This window comes from Papaver somniferum, chromosome 11, assembly GCF_003573695.1.
Source record: "Papaver somniferum cultivar HN1 chromosome 11, ASM357369v1, whole genome shotgun sequence".
In the NCBI taxonomy this organism is placed as follows: Eukaryota; Viridiplantae; Streptophyta; class Magnoliopsida; order Ranunculales; family Papaveraceae; genus Papaver; species Papaver somniferum.
This window is the reverse complement of record NC_039368.1, coordinates 15,349,936-15,369,837: the sequence shown is the minus strand read 5'-3', so window position 1 is coordinate 15,369,837 and position 19,902 is coordinate 15,349,936.

Genomic DNA, 19,902 nt, shown 5'->3' with positions numbered 1-19,902 from the left:
ATCAGTTTAGAACAATTGGTCTGAGTAATGTAATTTTTAAGATCTTCAAAAAAATAATAACAACAAGGATGTGTCATTTCATGGAGAAATTGGTATCACCTCATCAAGTGGCTTATATCAAAGGAATAAGTATACATGAGCAAGTGTTGTTGGATCCAGAATTGGTAAATAAGATGAAATTCAAAAGGAGAGGAGGCAATGTTGGGATCAAATTAGACATATCTCGGGCCTATGATTCTGTAAGTTAGTAATTTCTTATCAAGGTATTACATAAGTATGGAATCTCTTCAGCTTGGTGTGAATGGTTGATTATTTTGTTTGAATCATCAAGAATATCAGTGATGGTTAATGGGGGTCCATGTGGTTTATTTTCATTTGGAAGAGTATTGCGACAAGGAGACCCCTTATCTCCAATTAAATTTGTGTAGATGGAAGATGTGCTGAGTAGGAATATATCAGTTTTAGTTGAGAAAGGTAAAGTGCAGCCAATGCTTATCAAAGAAGGAATGCATCCAACACATTTATTTTTTGCAGATGATGTATTTATTTTCTGTAATGGAGAAAAAAGGAGTCTTACAAGTTTATTCAAGCGACTAGATGACTATCAAGCTAGTTAAGGTCAAATTGTCAACAGAGTTAACATTAAATGCTTTCTGGATGGTGCATCTCAGCTGAGAAAACAGATGATTAGCGAACATATCAATATGGATTTAGAAAAATTTCCTGATGAATATTTAGGGGTTCTTCTGGCTCCAGGAAAAATCACTTCTGCTGTGGTGTGGCCAATTGTTGAAATGTTTCAGAGAAAACTGGAAGCTTGGAAAGGTAAAATGATATCCTTTCATGATAGATTGGTTTTAGTTAAAATGTACTATGCAGTCTATATACAATATATCTCTATATAAATGGTCATCCTCTGTGATTAAAGTGTGTGAGAAACTTATCGGAAATTTTTTGTGGACTGGAGATAGTGATAATAAAAAATTTAAGACATTAGCTTGGATAAAAGTGCACACTCCTCATGTAGAAGGTGGGCTTGGAATTAGAAGACTAAAAGTAATTAATAAATCCATTCTTATGAATATTATGTGGATTATAAACTCAAAGGAAGAGTGAGAATTATTCTTTCATGCTAAATTTGAAGACAAACAGGGGCAATGAACCAGTAATTGGAGGCAATATTCTGTATGGAAAGGTTTTAAATGGGCTTGGAATTATCTAAAAGAGGATGTCAGGTGGTGTACAGGAAATGGAACTGAAATCTCAGTTTGGTATGACATTTGGTATGGTGAAGCTCCTTTGATAAATGTAATAGGCTTGACTGACTATGTAAGAGAGAATATTGGAATGAAGGTGAATATGCTATTGCAGAATAATAAGTGGGTTATTCTAGTTGAGATGCAATCTTTTATTTCCATGGCTGCACTACCTGAGGTTAGTGGTGGAGAAGATCAAAGAGTACGGGATGTTGATAAAAGTGGAAAAATTTTAACCAAGGTTGTAGTGGAAAAGATAAGAACAAGAGAACCAGCTCTAACATGGACTAATTTCATTTGGAAACCATTTTTGCACCCAGGAATTGTTGATGATGAAGTTATGATGAAACGAGGTTTTGAAATGGCCTCAGTGTGTTGTATTTTTTTTGAGGAGCAAGACAGTATGGAACATACACTCTGGAGATGTAAATTCAGTATTGCTACCTGGAACTGACTAAATGAAGTTTTTGAATTCAAGAATCCATATTCTTTTGATGATATATGTAAAGCTGCTAAGAACAAAAGTCCTCTGGTGAAGGAAATCTTGCTGACAACTGCATGTGCCACAATGAAGGAGTTATGGTTCCAGAAAGAAATGAAAAGCTATTTGGAGAAGTGAAGCCTAATCTCAGTAAATTTAAAAGTAGAATACGTCAGTTGGTTCATGAGGGAGGCTACAGAATGAAAGGTAACAGATGGGGACAAAATTATGATGGTCAAGTAATCTCATTTTTAAGCTTGGAAATAGAAGTATCAAATATAATGGGATTATTGACTGGTATTGGAGGCCTCCAGCAAATGGATATACTCTTTTCTGTTGTGATGGAGCATCGTTTGGGAATCCAGGGATTGCAGGATTTGGATGTTGCAAGAGGCTGTGAATGTCAGGTGATAGGTACACTGTCTGGTGGAATATGGATTGCCATTAATTTTATAACAGAAGTGTATGCAGTTCTGTGTGCATTGGAATTGGAAGTGTATCTGGATTGCAAAAAAGTGATAGTGCAGTCTGACTCTTTGTCAGTGATCAGTTTGTTTAAGAAAGGAACTGTACCTTGGTTTGTTATAGCAAGATGGATGAATGTGTTACAGGTCTTGGAAGAAGTTCATTTGGATCACTGTTTCAGAGAAGTCAATTTTTCAGCTGACACTTTAGTTCAAAAGGTTGCAGTGTTTGAAGCTGGTACAAGAATTATGCACATGGGGAGACCTTCTTTCCTTAGGAGAATTGAAATGCCAGATGTAGTCTACTACATATTTTGTTGAGTCCGTAAAGGAGGTCGTTTGTTTTTAGCTTATGTTTTTTGAGTTTTTGTTGCTTTTTGATTTTATAATCAGTCATGTAATTTGCTTGATTTTCAGCGTTTTTATTAATATAAATGTGTGATTTAGCAAGAAAAGAAAAAAATAAAAAATTATTGTAAGATGTGGTTGATGAGCCACCGTGGTACATGTCCCTGTCTGTGGTCGAAAAAATGATAGTGTCTATGTCTTAGGTATAAAAGATAAGTGTTGGACATGTCTATGCCTTAGGTATAGAAAATGATCATGCCTATGTCTTAGGTCTAGAAAATGAGAGCATCCATATCTTAGGTCTAGAAAATGATAGGTGGACTAACTACCAGTCCCCAGAGACTAAATTATACTGTACCCGAAAGGTGCCAGAGGTGCATACGTTAACATCTACCCATGTGTACCGGAGATTATGTATGATTATGAGTTCTACAAACTACAGAAACAATCCTATAGTAGCTAGGATGGATTCATCTTCTTCTCCGGGTGGCTGTATGTGATCGAGGAGGTCGAGGGATTGATGTTTGTTTATTGGTGAATGTGGTTGGTTTTTATGTGCGATATAACTTCAAGATCATCCGAACATGGAAGGCTAAATCAAAATGATACATGCACCATTTCGTTATAGCAAAATGGTAAATCTCTACACTACGCATTGGCAACAACCAACGAGTGCAAAGTATATTTAGCATTTTATCTTTACCCATTCTGGATTGGTAAGGTAAAATGGCTAGTACATAGGTGAAAACAATGAGGTAGTTGAGATGGAAATAAACTCTCGATGGAGCATGCTTTTATGTTTATCAAAACAAATAAATTGATGGGACGGCCACCAGTTTTCAGTACGATTATTGGACGACCTTAAATATAATTCTCCAAACATAATAACACTTTCACTTCTTTATTTCAGATCCAACATTAACAAGTGTTGGTCTGGTCCCTACGAATAAGGTATTGTTTTTAATGTGTTTGTTAAGGTAAATTTATCTTTAATTGATCATGTGCGATCCATGTTTATGGATAACAGTACTCCACCCAATTAAATGTCTACAAATGAATGAACCATATTCGTAGACATTTTTCCTTTCTTCGCTGATAAGTTTTTCGAGAGCTGTCTCATTTCCTCTCGATGGCAACCGTTCGCGAAACAAAGACCACTTTGTTAAATCAAAGCTAAAGCACTCCAATAAACACCTTAGATTGTGAGAGTATCATGTGAGATCCTCCATTCATTCTGATATTTGACTTCGTCCCATTATTTGTGCCGACTAATTACTACTAAGAGCTGTTGTTAATTAGTGAGTTTTTGTTTAATTATGTCGTCAGTCATATTTTATCGTGTTTTTTCTCCTTTTCCAAAATGCAAGAACCTATAAAATTTTGAAGCACGATAGAAGAGAATCGAAAATTGCAACGGGATTAAAAAGCACGTGACGCGAATGCAAGGGTAAAATGAATTATGATCTCTTATGCGGCGTTGATTCCGCAAGAAAACATGGCCGTAGCTTTTCCTTATATATTCCCCTAATTAAGAAGAGTCAGCACTAAAATTTCCTATTAGAACCCGTAATAACAGAATACTTCCATGCAATTAATGCAATGCCACGTGAAGTAGGAAACCGTTAGAGGTAGTTGGCCACGTGCAATCAAGTTCTTGATTTTGAGTCCCACGAGTGATGCTACTATTACTGTTACAGTGTTACTAATCCAAAACCCCTCTCGTACGTTTAGGCTTAGTCTTATGGGCGCTAATTTAGTCCCTCTCGAATCCATACACATACTAGCGGAAAGTTCATGTCCGTGAATTTTTGTTGAGTTTGACAACTAAAACAAACTCAAATCCAGTTGTTTAAGTACGCATACCCGTACGCACACTTAATTGGTTACTTTCTAAAATCGATTTTACATGAACCTAAAACATTTATTAATAAGGAAAGCAATCTTTACAAACCGTGGTTATAATGTTCATGTATTGATTCGAGTGAATCAAACCGATTTTATTTCAATTGTGTTCTTGTATAAATCCATGAGAATATAGCAATTGAACAACTCTTTAACTAGTTTCATTTGAGTCATTTGAACTAGTTATGGTTGAGATGAATAAGGTTGATATGAGAGTAATCGTATGGCTAACCTCGGTTAACTATTTATGAACCAACATGGTGTACACGTTTAGGTACGGTTACATAAACCTAAATGAGGGTACATTTCATTTGTGTGTAACAAGCTAAGTTCGATCTAACGGTTGAAAGATATTAGCTTGGTTGAATCAGGTTTTTCATCTAACGGTGAATATTGAATGCTTTATTACCAATATAACTTGGATTGCAAACCCTGATTTGAAAACTATATAAAGGAGAACTCTAGCAACTGGGAAACCTAATCCCCACACCTCCTGTGTGTTACTAGTTTCATAACTAGAGATGATTCTCCTTTAACCTTAGGTTTCTTATCGAGACCCTGTAGGTTAACGACTTGAAGACTTCATTGGGATTGTGAACCCATACCCTACTATTCTCTTTGTAGTTGCGCAAACTGATCTTGTTGTTTCTATCGTGATTGAGTGCAATTGTAAAATTTCCTTGAGATTTATATCTCCGATAGTCAAGATAGAAAAGTAATCACAAACACCTTCGTCTCATCGTTTGTGATTCCACAATAACTTGTTTGGCTAGTCGATTAAGTTTATTGCGAGGTGATTGATAATACTAGGATGTTCTTCGGGAATATAAGTCTGGTTTGTCAATTGGTTCATGTTCACCTTGATTTATCAAAAGAATGAACAAAAAATCTTGGGTATTTTTGTGGGAGACAGATTTATTCAATGTTATAGAATTTTCTGTGTGAGACAGATTTGTTTATCAAGTCTTCGACTTTGGGTCGTAGCAACTCTTAGTTGTCGGTGAGATCAGCTAATGCAATCAAGTGCGTTGTATCCCGTTGGGATCAGAGACATAAGGAGCGCAACTGTACCTTGAATCAGTGTGAAATTGATTAGGGTTATACTACAGTTCAGTCCGAAGTTAATTGGCAGTAGGCTAGTGTCTGTAGCGGCTTAATACAGTGTGGTGTTCAATATGGACTAGGTCCCAGGGTTTTTTTGCATTTGCGGTTTCCTCGTTAACAAAATTCTGGTGTCTGTGTTATTTCTTTTCCACATTATATTTTGTTACATAATTGAAATATCACAGGTTGTGCGTTAAGATCAATCAATTAGAATATCCAACCTTTGGTTGTTGATTTACATTGATTGACACTTGAACATTGTGTTAGAGCATATTTCGGTTGAACCCACCAAGCTTTGCTATGTCAAGCTTGGTTTTCATGTTTTAGTGAACGAAAACTCATTTAAAGAGTCGCTTGATTATGTACTAGAGTCAACTTCGTATAGGTTAGCTTGAAAGTATTAGGATATGAGACATTACAAGTATTGCGAAGACTTGAAGAAGTAAGGAGCTACAACGACAACATCATCCTTCCACTTAAGGTTAGTGATATTTGAATTGAACGGTTTCATTTCATAACGTATCTTTCAAGTCGTGCATAATGAAAACATAACTACGAAGCATGAATGACTACACTCTAGTTAGACATAGTATTAAGGAATACAAAACGAAGTATAATGATTATCTTTTGAACTTCGTATATAAGACATTGACATAATCGTTTGAATGCTATTGTCATTATGTATTGGTATGAGGTGAAGATTTCATCCTAGGAAACAATGTTTTACATTAGTTTAAAGGAAGTAAATTCATGAACTTGTTTCGTGAATCGAAAGGGAAATCGCTAGGCTTATTGGTATGGTTATTCATTGCATATCTTTTGAACTACCAATATGTGTGATTAGTATAACCGCTCATGACTTGTTTATGTTCTTGGTAAAACTATTCACAAGGCTTGACTGTTGTATTGGTATGACTTTTATTAGTGAAACCGATCTTAAGTAATCACCTGAGATGGTATGATCGATTTAGTGTTATTGGTATGACCAACTCTAGGCAAAGGGGAACTGATCCTATAAAGAGGTGCAACCGATCACAAAAGGGGAATCGATCCTTGTAAGAGGTGCAATACATTTTTAGTAGATGGGGGAACCGATCCTATGAACATGTGCAACAAGTTTTTAGTGAAAGGGGAACCGATCCTATGGACATGTGCAGCAAATACAAGTAGTTACCATAAGTATGTGGGTAACCGATCCTAGTACCTAATCAACCGAATTTTTGGAAAGCTAGTGTGACTATGCACAGTACTCACATGGAGGTAGAACCGAAACTTGTTTTGGTACAACCGAGAAACCCATGATTTGTGATTGGGTGTTCTTAATCAATCACATAGTTCTTGAAAGTCAGATGAACCAATTCTAAACTCGTTTGGAAGTGTGGAAAATCGGTTTCAATATTGTAAGTATGAAAGAGGACTTACAAAGTAATGATGTCGACATACTTTGAACATGTGCAGTAACGCTTATCTTTTATTGTTCAAAAATATTCCTTAATAGCTAAAGGAAAATCCCAGATAGAAAAATAAGTTGAGAATCTTTTAATTAAGGTTTTTAATTTCATTTTTGGAAAATGAAAATTTGGTAATGTGCATTTACTAATTGGAGATTTTCTAAGAGATTTTCAGTCAATGATTGGACAAAGCATTTCCAGGAATTATGGAAACCGAATATGGAATATATTGCATATCTTGAGAATATTTTCGGTTTTGGAAATTCCTTGGTGTCCAAACTTCCTTGGTCTATAAATATCAAAATTTTCATTTCTAGCAAACTAATCCCCAGAGCCAGCAAAACTACCTAGTTGTGTTGTTACTGGTGGAGCCGCCTATTCGGATATGAAAGTAACCTAAGTACGCGAAATCTCTTATGGCCCCTCAGTTTAAAGACTTATTTGGGATCGAGAAGCTCTATTAGTACCGTTGGTGGGAAACTAGATAATTGCGGTTTATTATTAGTTTTCGATTGATTTGATTGACTAACGGTTGTTGAACTTTGATTGCACCTAGTTTGTTTATGCTTTAGAATCTTCTCTTCTGATATAAGATTCACTCAAACTAGATCGAAGTTTCGACGGGGATCTTTAGAATGTTTGTAGTTCTAAAGACGTCTTGTGATAATCCATTGTTAACAGACTCCGTTCTGTGTGTGATTGATCACAAGAGATTCAAGTTGATTGTGTACAGGTGTTTATTGAAGATCTAAGAAGATTTGAAGACAAAGAAGACTTTGAAGATTTCTGATTTGGGTTCATAATCCTTGATGTGCACAATACTTGTTTCGGTTAAAGAGAATCTGACTATAGTCAGTTTATCCTTGTGGTAGATTGGATTGGTCAGTTGAGTAGATTGACATCAATATGTTTCTTTGTGCTTCAAAGTATTGATTGCAAAATCTAGACGATTACTTCGGTAATTGTTTTTAGATAGATCTAAAGACCTGACAAAGGAGTTTATTTAGACAAACAGAAGAGCCTTTTGTCGAACTCATATCACTTGGTTGAAAAGAGTTCATACCAAACAAATTTTTTGTTCCTTTACTGTTTGGAATACGAACCAAAGGAATTGTTCCAAGTACATAACTTATTACAAGTTGGAGGCATGGGAATACCAACGGAACTAGGTAAACTATCGGTTTAGTTGCTTGGTCTCAACTATACGAAGTTGGTTTGATTTTGTATAGCGGCTTAATCCTGAGAGTATTCAATTATGGACAAGGTCCCGGGGTTTTTCAGCATTTGCGGTTTCCTCGTTAACAAAATCTTGTCGTGTCTTTTACTTTTCTATTTCCGCAATTATAATTGTTTTTATTATAATTAGAAGTAAAATACACAAACATTAATTCCTATTTACTTGATAGTAATCCTATTGTGTTTGGTTAAGTCCAAATGTCTTATCAAGTAAACATACTTCGTTGTTGTATTGTGTCGATCTCGTATCCATAGACGATCACACGAAGTGTGAACCGATTAGTTGCATTGTATCGACTCAGTCGATAGACAATCACTTTCGGAGACAAGACTTATAGGTGGAAAAGTTTTAGATTAAGGTATATTTGGGTACCCTCGTATTTTCACATTGGTCTTTGGTACCGTTCAAGTAATTCCTCTTATATTCAATCGGGTCGCAGATTTCTATTTGATGATTGTGGATTGAATTAAGAGTTAGATATATTAAACTCTTTGATACGCTTTATTCTAGATTGAGTCTGACTGTCTATTTGATTCTCTAGAAAGTGTATTGGAGTAAGTCCTCTCAGATTGCCAAACGAATTTTTGGGTGTGGTTGTTGGACCCCGCATTTTCAATTGGTACCAGAGCAGGCAAACACATTTAAGACCTCATAAGTCTGTGTTTGTAGTGATCTGAGACAATAGTGCTATCTCAATAAATGCACCACCAGATCCAGGGATTTCAGAATTCTCTTCCATGACTGATTTAATAAAATCTGTAGAAGAAATCCTATCTAAACCTCCTCCAGGTTTAAAATCCCTTGAAGTGTTTTCAGGGCTTGAAAAGAAACTTGAATGCTTATCTGCTCTTGATGTGGAGTTATACCTCCAGAAAGAACAAGAATATCTTGACAAACTAAATCAAGCTATGATGACTGACACTCATTTCGAGGTTGATATTGATTTACTAATTAGTGAAAGCAATGCTCCTCGTCTGTGTAATCCACCTGGTTGTAGTAAACTAAACGTATTACTAGAGGAGTTTAAATCTCAGTCATCTGACGATATCACCTCAAAGCATGAATCAGTTCATTGGTCAAATCCTGATACAATGTGTCATGATAATTGTTTTGTTTACTGTTGTAAACATGTCAGGATGTCTTCTTACACCAAAAGAGTTTCCCTGCGCGGTACTAAACATTGTCTGCAGACACTGTTTTTATTAAGTTTTAAAATGAGACATCAGGGACTCAAATTTTTGTGTATATCTCTAAAGTCTTTTGCAAAACTTGTAAAAACATATTCTTGGATGTTTCTCAACTTTGTTGAGTACAAAAGTAGTTGGAAAGAAACTCTTTCTTGGTACCATGGTGAGCAAGACATTGTTCACCTCAACACAACTTGATTATGTTGAAGGTGCATCCTCGCCAAGAAATTCCCTGTTATATATACAGTGAGGGAAGCACAAGAATTGGGTCACACATATATTGTTGGGTATGATTTTGAATGTTTGGTAACGTTGTAGACTTCGATCGGATTCTTCTAAAAAGGTATGTCTTTAAACTTGAGCAAGTTTTATGATGATATATGTACCTTGTGTATCATTCTTGTATACCTAAGTTGGTTTGTGTTTAAGGTTCTTAAATGTTCCGGTTTGAAAATAGTTGTTCGGGATGTTTTGGCCTTCATGGTACACTTCAGGTATGCATACCCGTTCGCATACCAGTTTACAAATGAGTTTTTGTAATAAAATCTATGGAAATTCTTTTGCATACAAGTTTGCATACTGAAAATCCGTATGCATACTGGCATGTAAACGTCGATATTCGGTAAGCTTGTTTTGGCCGTATCTCCTTCGTCCGAATTGGAATGACCTCATTCTTTTTGCATTTTCTTCCTCTTTGAATTCTCTTCGAAATGGAGATGAGAATTATTGAATTTAGATGAGTTAAGATTGGTATTTGTCCTGTCTCTTGTTTTTGAGTGTTTTGCTCCTTTTCGTCGCACTTGTTTCACTTTTCTCGGACTTGGGCAATTGGAATCTTGGAGTAATACTCTTCTAAGCTTATTTGTAGCTTTTACAAGAATGTTGTTGGTGAATCACAAAGAAGGTCAGTAGTACGCATTGTTATGGGATTCTTGAATGTTCACAATCATCTTATGTGAACTATGGTGCATGGTAATTAATGACTTTATATGTTCTTCTTTGTTAAGAAAATCTTTTTATACGCCTTTGGTAGATATTCTTGGTGTAAATACATGCGAAAAATATTGATTATACCCTCCAAGGACAAATCATCTTATATGTGCATTACGAGTTTGTCTTGATGTCTAGGAAACTTCTTATGAGAATTTTATTCTTGTGTTTTTTTAAGAAGGATAACTAGGGTTTGGAATAGACATTATTGTAAGTACACATAGCTATGTCCAACGTTTTCATCTTCAATGTTTTTAGATTTATTTATTTAAATTCTAAGTTATTTGGAAGATGATTTTTGCAATTTTAATCTTTATGATTTTATATATTGAAAATTGGTATGGGATATGTTGTTTGTATCCGTGAACCCGTGACTGTCCCATATTTGTTCAAAAGTTATTTCTATTATGTCGGTATGAAAGTATTGATAGAAGATAGAATGAACTTTTGACACTATAAAAGTTAAAGCCTTTTACGTCATTATTTTGATGGAAGAAAGAGTATTAAGTCTATTACATGTCATTGTGCAAATAGTGATGAAAAATAGAATGAATCCTTGTCTATTCCTCAGTATTGGTCAATCTTCGATCCACATTTTTGTGCATATATTGTGTTGCTCCATAAGTTTTCTTATGTTTGAGCATGACCAATTGAATTGATCATTCTCTTATGGTTAGTTTAGTTGTTGCTCCGTAAGTTCTCTTTTGACGAGCATGACCAATTGAATTGATCACTTTCTTGTGGTTAATTTAGTTGTGTAAATCCGATTGAATTAATCATGGTTTTTCTTGTGGTTAATTTAGTTATGCATTTCGATTGGATTAATCATGGTTTCTCTTGTGGTTAATTCAATTGAATACTGTGGATTCAAATTCATGTTTTCATGTGATTTGGTTATGTCCAAAGAAATCCTTCTTTCTTTGTGAAATTAAGGTCGCCTTTGTTGTTCTTTCGGGAATGACATTTAATGGTGGAGAGTTCTTTTTGAACTTTTGCTTAATTGCCAAATATTTGTGGAAAGTGCGGCTGTGGAATAATATAAGGGTTATCTTGTATCTTTATAAACTCCTTGATGAATGCATTTAGCTTCGGCTTTATGATGGGATCGAAATAAGTTGATATGGTATTCTCTTTTGGTCATGAAGTATATCTATGAAAATTTCATGAGGATCCCACTTGTTTTCATACCTTTGCCAATTTATATTGACAAAAGGGAGGAGAATTAATGTGTAGTGTGATACTACAAATACATATGGTTTACGGATCATTATGTAAGGGGGAGTGGTGTTCATGTCGAGATGAAGTATTGACTAAGGGGGAGTGATACATGTCACCATAGTATTGTTGTCAAAATTGTGATACAATTGAAATTTGATGATGTGTAATAATACTATGACACTGTATAACAATGATTGAGAGCATTTGTTTTCCCATTGTTATCGCTACGGATCTTCAACAACTATGATGCTGAACTTACAACCTTTAGGATCATGCAGTACTTGGAATTGACGAAGATTTCGAGTCGCGTTGAAGATGCCAACGAGATCAAGCATTTGGATGAGAAGCTACAATTTTTATTTATTTTGTAATCCATATGTATTGATTGTTTTGTCACTAAAATTGAAAAAGGGGGAGATTGTTAGAGAACTGCTTGGTCGAACTCGCATGCATTGCTATCTCAAGCATGTTTGTCAATGTTAGTGATCAAAACTATAAGTCTTGATTTCTAGCCTATTTATAGATGTCTCGGATTAGGACATAGTTTGTGTAGTTGAGCTTAGACTTCACGGCGCTTATCACCTGAAGACGATGAACTACTAAGGAGAGCTTGTGGAACTTCATCGACAAAAGGTATGTGGAGACTTAAACTCATCTATAACTTGGAAATTCTATTTATACTTTATCTCTAATATTGAGACTTAAGTCGTGTTACGATATAGTTTTCTCTATACACATTTGAGATTTCGAGCTGAGCATATCTCGCTTACATATTTCTCGAAATATGTGTTGATAAGCTTTCGCTTCGACCAAGTTCATCTTATATCATGAGAAAATTGCCGAGTAACATCTTACATGGTTAGTGTGACACAATCATTTGGTGTAAGACTTGGAATGTTTCGATAATGACTATTTTAATATCTTGAAAATTGCTTTGATGCTAATAGTGCGTGAAAACGGTTATTGTCATTATAAAAGAATGTTTCAATGATTGAAATAAAGAGTTTAGAATCCTGTAACCATCTTTGGATATAAGCATAGTGTGTTCTCACATTAGTGTATAAGTCCAAAAACGGGAGCCTCAAATATGCATATTTGTGAGTATACAAAAAGGTTGTAGGAGACTGGGTAAGTATGCGTAACCGTACGCATACTGGCGGAAGTTCACGTCCGTGAATTTCTGCTGAGTTTGAAAACCAAAACCAAACTCATCCGGTTACCTAAAGTACGCATACCCGTACGCATACTGGCGGAAAGTTCACGTTCGTGAATTTCTGCTGAGTTTGAAAACTAAAACAAACTCAACTCCGGTTGCTTAAGTACGCATACCCGTACACACACTTAAGTGGCTACTTTCTAAAATCGGTTGTACATGAACCTAAAACATTTATCAATAAGGAAAGCAATCTTTGCAAACCGTGGCTATAATGTTCATGTATTGATTCGAGTGAATCAAACCGATTTTGTTTCAGTTGTGTTCTTGTATAAATCCATGAGAACATAACAATTGAAAAACTCTTTAACTAGTTTCATTTGAGTCATTTGAACTAGTTATGGTTGAGATGAATAAGGTTGATATTAGAGTAATCATATGGCTAACCTCGTTAACTATTTGTGAACCAACATGGTGTACACATTTAGGTACGGTTACATAAACCTAAATGCGGGTACATTTCATTTGTGCGCAACGCTCTAAGTTCGATCTAACGGTTGAAAGATATTAGCTTGGTTGAATCAGGTTTTTCATCTAACGGTGAATATTAAATGCTTTGTTACCAAGGTAACTTGGATTGCAAACCATGATTTGAAAACTATATAAAGGAGAACTCTAACAACTAGGAAACCTAATCCCCACACCTCCTGTGTGTTACTAGTTCCATAACTAGATTCGATTCTCCTTTAATCTTAGGTTGCTTCTCGAAACCCTGTAGGTTAAATACTTGAAGACTTCATTGGGATTGTAAATCCAGACCCAACTATTCTCTTTGTAGTTGCGTGATCTGATCTTGATGTTTCTATCGTGATTGAGTGCAATTGTAAAATTGGATTGAGATTTATATCTCCGATAGGCAAGATAGAAAAGTAATCACAAACACCTTCGTCTCATCGTTTGTGATTCCACAATAACTTGTTTCGCTAGTCGATTAAGTTTATTGTGAGGTGATTGATAATATTAGGCTGTTCTTCGGGAATATAAATACGGTTTGTCAATTGGTTCCTGTTCACCTTGATTTATCAAAAGAAGGAACAAAAACTCTTGGGTATTTCTGTGGGAGACATATTTATTCAATCCTATAGAATTTTCTGTGTGAGACAAATTTATTTGTCAAGTCTTCGACTTTGGGTCGTAGCAACTCTTAGTTGTAGGTGAGATCAGCTAATGGAATCAAGTGTGTAGTATCCTGCTGGTATCAGAGACGTAAGGAGCGCAACTGTACCTTGAATCAGTGTGAGATTGATTAGGGTTTGTTTGAGGGTGAAAAAAATTTCTGCCGATTTTGGTAATTTCGGGTGTGTGGGTGAGAAACGAGTTTAAACCCTAAACAATGTACTACAAGGGAGTACTTTAGATTCGAGAGATAAATCTGTACAAATCCGGCCTAAACCAAGAAATGGCCGTTCCAGACTTGCTTCGGTCACAAAGTGAAGGAGAAGGGTTGGTTTTGGGGAGGGAAGTGAAGAGGGTGTCGAGACCAGAATACTTGATTCTGGAAGAGTAGTTGTTTCACGACTTGTATCAGAAAGTGGGAAGCTAACAGATGGAAAGCTAGCCAATATTTTCTGAGTGTTGTATCCTCCTGAACTGAACTTGTTTTTCGGTGGTAATAGGTAAGACCTATTTATACAAGTGTTTGAGTGAAACGTACTATGGTCTCATTAAGAAATGGAAAACGGGTGAGTAAATGGGAGGAGGTGGTAACCGTTAACACCCGGAATTGATGTTCCATAAAAGAAAGCGTTTCACCATTACTCCCTGTGTTTACTAACCGCCTCATAACGGGCGTAGTGTACGCCGCACGCTGTAAACCGCCAAACCAATACCCAATGAGCATCCCCCAGTTTGTGACATGTGTTGATGTCTCAAGCGTTTTTGTGGAAAACATGTAGCATGTTGTTGTTGTCTGGAAAGTTAAGCTTGGGAGACTTGTCGACTCGATGGTGACCTTCGATGGTCGAGATTTTGTATCTTAAAAGGAAAGGTAGTCGTTGATTATTCTAACCCTTCGTTTGGTAGCCAGTGGCATGAAAGCATGATCAGTATGGCTTTAATATGGCCTAGTTTAGGAGCAGCCAAAATTTAAGGTTTTGTTTTTGTTTAGGCGCGACCAAACTAGGGCCAAAGGTTTCCATGTGTTATCTGGTAACCTTGGACGCCTAAAATCTGCATCTAAGATGAAAAAGTGGTCGTTGGTTGTTGCAGGCCTTAGTTTTGGTAGTGCCATAGGGAAGGTCGTCATGGTATGGCGCGACAAGGTGGTTGGCATGCCATAGGCACATGTGGCATGGCATGCCTTTGCGCGGTTTGGAATGGCCAAAACTAGGGTTTTGGGCCAAAGGATACCATGCTTTGTTTGGAGATCTTGGACGGCTAAGATTTGCATCTAAGATGGAAGGGTGGTCGTTGATTGTCGCATGCCTTCGTTTTGGCAGCCGTGAAAGGAAGGCCGGCATGGCATGGCTTAGGCGCGGAAAGGTGGCTGGCGCAGCATGCCATTGGCACATGTAGCATGGTCAGCATTCCTTGGCGTTGTTTAGGCGTGGCCAAACTAGGGTTTTGGTGTTGGTACAAAGGTTACCATGCGTTGTTTGGCTACCTTGGACGGCTAATATTTGCATCTAAGATGGAAGGGTGGTCGTTGATCATCGCACGCCTTCCTTTTGGTAGCCGCATAGGGAAGGACGGCATGACATGGCTTATGCGCGGCAAGGTGGATGGCACGGCATACCATTGGCACATGTGGCATGGTCGACATGCCTTGGCGTGGTTTAGGCGCGACCAAACTAGGGTTTTGGCGTTGGGCCAAAGGTTACCATGCGTTGTTTGGCGACCTTGAACGGCTAAGATTTGCATCTAAGATGGAAGGGTGGTCGTTGATCATCGCAGCCTTCGTTTTGGTAGCCACATATGGAAGGCCGGCATGGTATGTCACGGCAAGGTGGTTGTCCTGTCATTGGCACATGTGGCATGGCATGCCTTGGCGTGGCCAAAACTAGGGTTTGGGCCAAAGGATACCATGCATTGTTTGGCAACCTTGGACGACTAAGATTTGTATCTAATATGGAAGGGTGGTCGTTGATCATCGCACGCCTTCGTTTTGGTAGCCGCATAGGGAAGGCCGGCATGGTATGGCGCAGCAAGGTGGTTGGCATGCCATTGGCACATGTGGTGCGGCTGGCATGGTTGGCATGCCTTGGCGCGGAGGTGCAGCTGGCATGGCATGCCATTGGCGCAGTGGTGCGGCTGGAAAGGTTGGCATGCCTTGGCGCGGAGGTGCGGCTAGCATGGTTGGCATGCCTTGACGCGGAGGTGCGACTGGCATGGTTGGAATTCCTTGGCGCGGGGGTGCGGCTGGCATGGCATGCCATCGGCACAGTGGTGTGGCTGGCATGGTTGGCATGCCTTGGCGCGGAGGTGCGGCTGGCATGGTTGGCATGCCTTGGCGCAGAGGTGGAGCCGGCATGGTCTTCCATTGGCACAGTGGTGCGGCTGGCATGCCTTGGCGCGGTAGCATGAGAATTAGGGTTTGGCATAGATGATGTCATTCAGTGTTAAGAGTTCTGCCGTGGAACATGACCCATGTAAAAAAAAAGGTACCCCGGTAATTCTTACGTAGGCATGCTGATCGATTCAATAAATGTGTTAATGGTCATAGTGACGTCATGTCAGATGTACAGTTTTACGATTTTGACCCTTAGCTAATAACCACCATCAACATTAAGTCCCGTGCTTAGCTCGGAACAGGAGCATTGTTGCGAGGTAAGTATAAGATGGTGACAGGCGAGGACAAAAATCGAAATGACAGGTCATGAAAAGATGGTCAGGAAAGTCCGACTAACCTTTTTCAAGAGGTAAGGAGAGTTCATGATACTCGTGTTTGTCGGCCTTGCGTAGATTCTATTTGTGGTGTAGACCGTGAAGTGGTGAGATGAAGATCGTCGGCTTAGTCTGGCAATGTATCATCTTGGATGGGTTAGGGAACATCATGACGCTGGCTTGGCGAGTTATTGGCGTTGGCGCGGCAAGTCATGGCGCAGACGGCTTGGCATGGTGGGGACAAGGTAATGGCGCGAACGGCTTGGCATGGTGGGGCCAAGGAAATGGCGTGGACGGCTTGGCATGGTGGGGCCAAGGCAAGGCGCAGTTTGGTGAGGCAAAACATGTGGACGGCTTGGCGTGGTGGGTCCAAGGCATGGTGCGGACGGCTTTGCATGGTGGGGCCAAGGCAATGGCGCGGGTTGGTGAGGCAAAGCATGCGCTGACGGCTTGGCATGGTGATTTGTCTTCGCGGGCCAGATGCCTGTTTTCCTTACTTGACTCAAATAGGAAGTCCTTTCCTTATTAAAAATCCCAAGTACCACGCCTATAAAATGGGGTCGGCCTCTCCTTTTATTTCACACCTTTATATTTTTTTTTATTCTGGCCATGTGGTAATAGTAAAGCGGACGAGAGAATCCTAGGTATGTCTTCCAGCACTTCCTCTTTAACTTGTTTTTCTTGTTTTCTTGTGTTAGTGCAAACCCTAGCTGTAGGCGTACCTTTTCATGAACTTATGAAAATATTGTTCTTTTGTAATGGTATGAATGCTAGTCGTAAATATGCTTTGCATGAAATTGTAGTAACATTTATGCGTGAATACCGTAGTAATGTTGGCCGCCTCAATTACTGTGCAAAGTAGGCATGCATGAGCTAGTAAATGTCATTCCCTTCCCGTGAAAACCTAGCTCCTAGGGTTTCCTCCCTTTTCCGGGTGTGGCCGTGTGTATTGTTCCCATGGTGGGGCGCGCATTCTCGTCCGGGCGCAAATTTCCTGTTGCAGGGTACGGCCTTGGCATGAGGTGGTGAGGCAGGGTTTGTCAGTCCCCATTTCTTTGCCCATGCGCATTATGACTTTGCAACAAATTGGTTTGCGTCCAGGATGGATCTCTTGTGTCTGATAAAATAATTTCCATGCACTTTCCGTAATAATTTCTCTTCGTATTGTTCCATTGTAGTCATTTCGAAGGTCAAAGTAGTGTGAGAGAATTTCGTTAGCATGTCATTTGAGAAAAGTTCTGCCGTACCGAAAGATGTTGGCAATTCCAAGACGAACATAAACGATGAGTTCTTTACAACATACACCACAATTAGGAAAAATCATCCCAAGTATGTGTCGATTCTTCTGACTGGTCCGGAAAGTGAAGGAGAGGCCTGGTCAGTTCGTCCTGGAAGTGTAATAAGGTTATGTCTTCAGAGGAAAGAGTATTCTGCTTCTCCCATTGACTTTAAAATCTGTGTGAGTCCGTTGCGTCCCTTTAAGAAATGGATGCGATTTATGATGATCCAGGAATGTGTAAAAGCCAGTTTGACCAAGGCGCAGATTATTGATGCTGTCGCGGCTTCCGCGGTGCTTAAAATTAGGAAAGACATTCCAGGCTTGGTTGCTTTTATTTCCAGATGGTGTCCCGACACTCACACGGCCATATGCAGGTGGGGTGAAATGACTATCTCTTTAGGGAGCGTGGCCGTCTTGCTGAACCTTCCAGTAATAGGAAACCTCGATGTCAAGTTGTCTGCAGATGAAGAAGAAATGCGTGCCGCTCTGGTTGCGAAATCAAAAGGATTCGTTGGGAAAGAAAACGAGACGAGGTGCTTCTATGGCTGGTGGGTGTCTCAATGGTTTCCTGATGAGTTGGAGCCAAATCAAAAAAATTGTACACTTCATGTCGCAGCGTTCTTGGCCCTTTGGTTATCCAGAGATATTTTCGATAACGGCTCTGGTAAGAAGGAGATAAGACATGAACTTATCAAGTTTTCCATATAATTGGAAAAATGTTTCGTTCTCCCTATTGGCGGCTTGTTTCTTAGTTCTCTGTACACACACTTGGATCATCTGGTCACGGACATGTGCGCTTCAAATGGCTACATGAAAGTGGATTCGTATATTCATGCCTCCTTTCTCCAAGCGTGGTTGTGGGAGCACTTCGAAATGTATGCTCCAAAACCGTTGGCCGTACTTCCCGAGTCTTGGGGTGGTTCTAGGATACTGCGTTGGTCGAATAGGCGCCCAAAGATTGGTTCGAACCTGGTTGGATTCCTTGACAACTCGCACACGGTCAATTTTCGTCCATGGGCTCCGGTGCATTCGTCCATAACTCAGATCAACACCTTTGCTCCTGCTCCGAGCATGTGTTTGTCTTATGATAAAGAGGATATGAGTGTTGGAGAGATGGTGTTCATGCGAAGCTGCACGCCCGGTCATGTGCCGTATTTCTTTCGAGGATCTTGCAAAGAAGTTTCTTATAATATCGATAGGGCGTCTCGGCATATGGGTTTTGACCAAGGGGTCCCACTCGTTCGTCATCCGGTTGTTCCAGAAGACTCGTTGCCAACTGTTCTCGATGCTAGTGTTCTTTTATCGGGTAAAAGTCTCCATTTTCCGCTCGCGGAACGAAATCCATCAACAACCTCCAAATATAACATATTTTGGCAGGATGAGTTTCTCTCTATCCATGGATTCGTGAATTATGTGGTAGAAAACCGTCGTGGCAAGCCTTCTCTTGGGGTTTTAGCGGAGCACCCACTGTTGAGGGATTCTTCTTCGACCAAGTGAAAATCCGTTAGCCCGAATGCAGATAGTCCCCAAGTGAAAGAGCGAAGGTCTAAAAGCCATGCATACGGTTCCCAGTCAGATTCGACAGCCCTACCGACTCTCAGTTCGTCTAATATGTGGGTACGTATGCTTTTCCTCTTGATTTTAGTTGGATCGCGTATATCCTTGTTTCTTTTCTGAGTATCCGTATTTGTATCTTGCCTAGGGTCTCAGCAGCGTGGACTCCTTTACCAAACTTGCAAGTAGTCATAAAACATCGATTTCTCGAGACGGAGGGTGGCGGTGTTGAGCCTATACATGGTGATGGGGAACCCGAGAAGGATGAAAGTTCAGAGTCCAGTGATGGCGAGAGTAGTTCTTCCGACAGCAGTGTTGAATCTTCCTCTAGTCGGTCTGAAAGCGAATCAGTGAGTCTCCCGCATGTTTTTTCTTCTTTCCTCTCTTCCTTTCTCT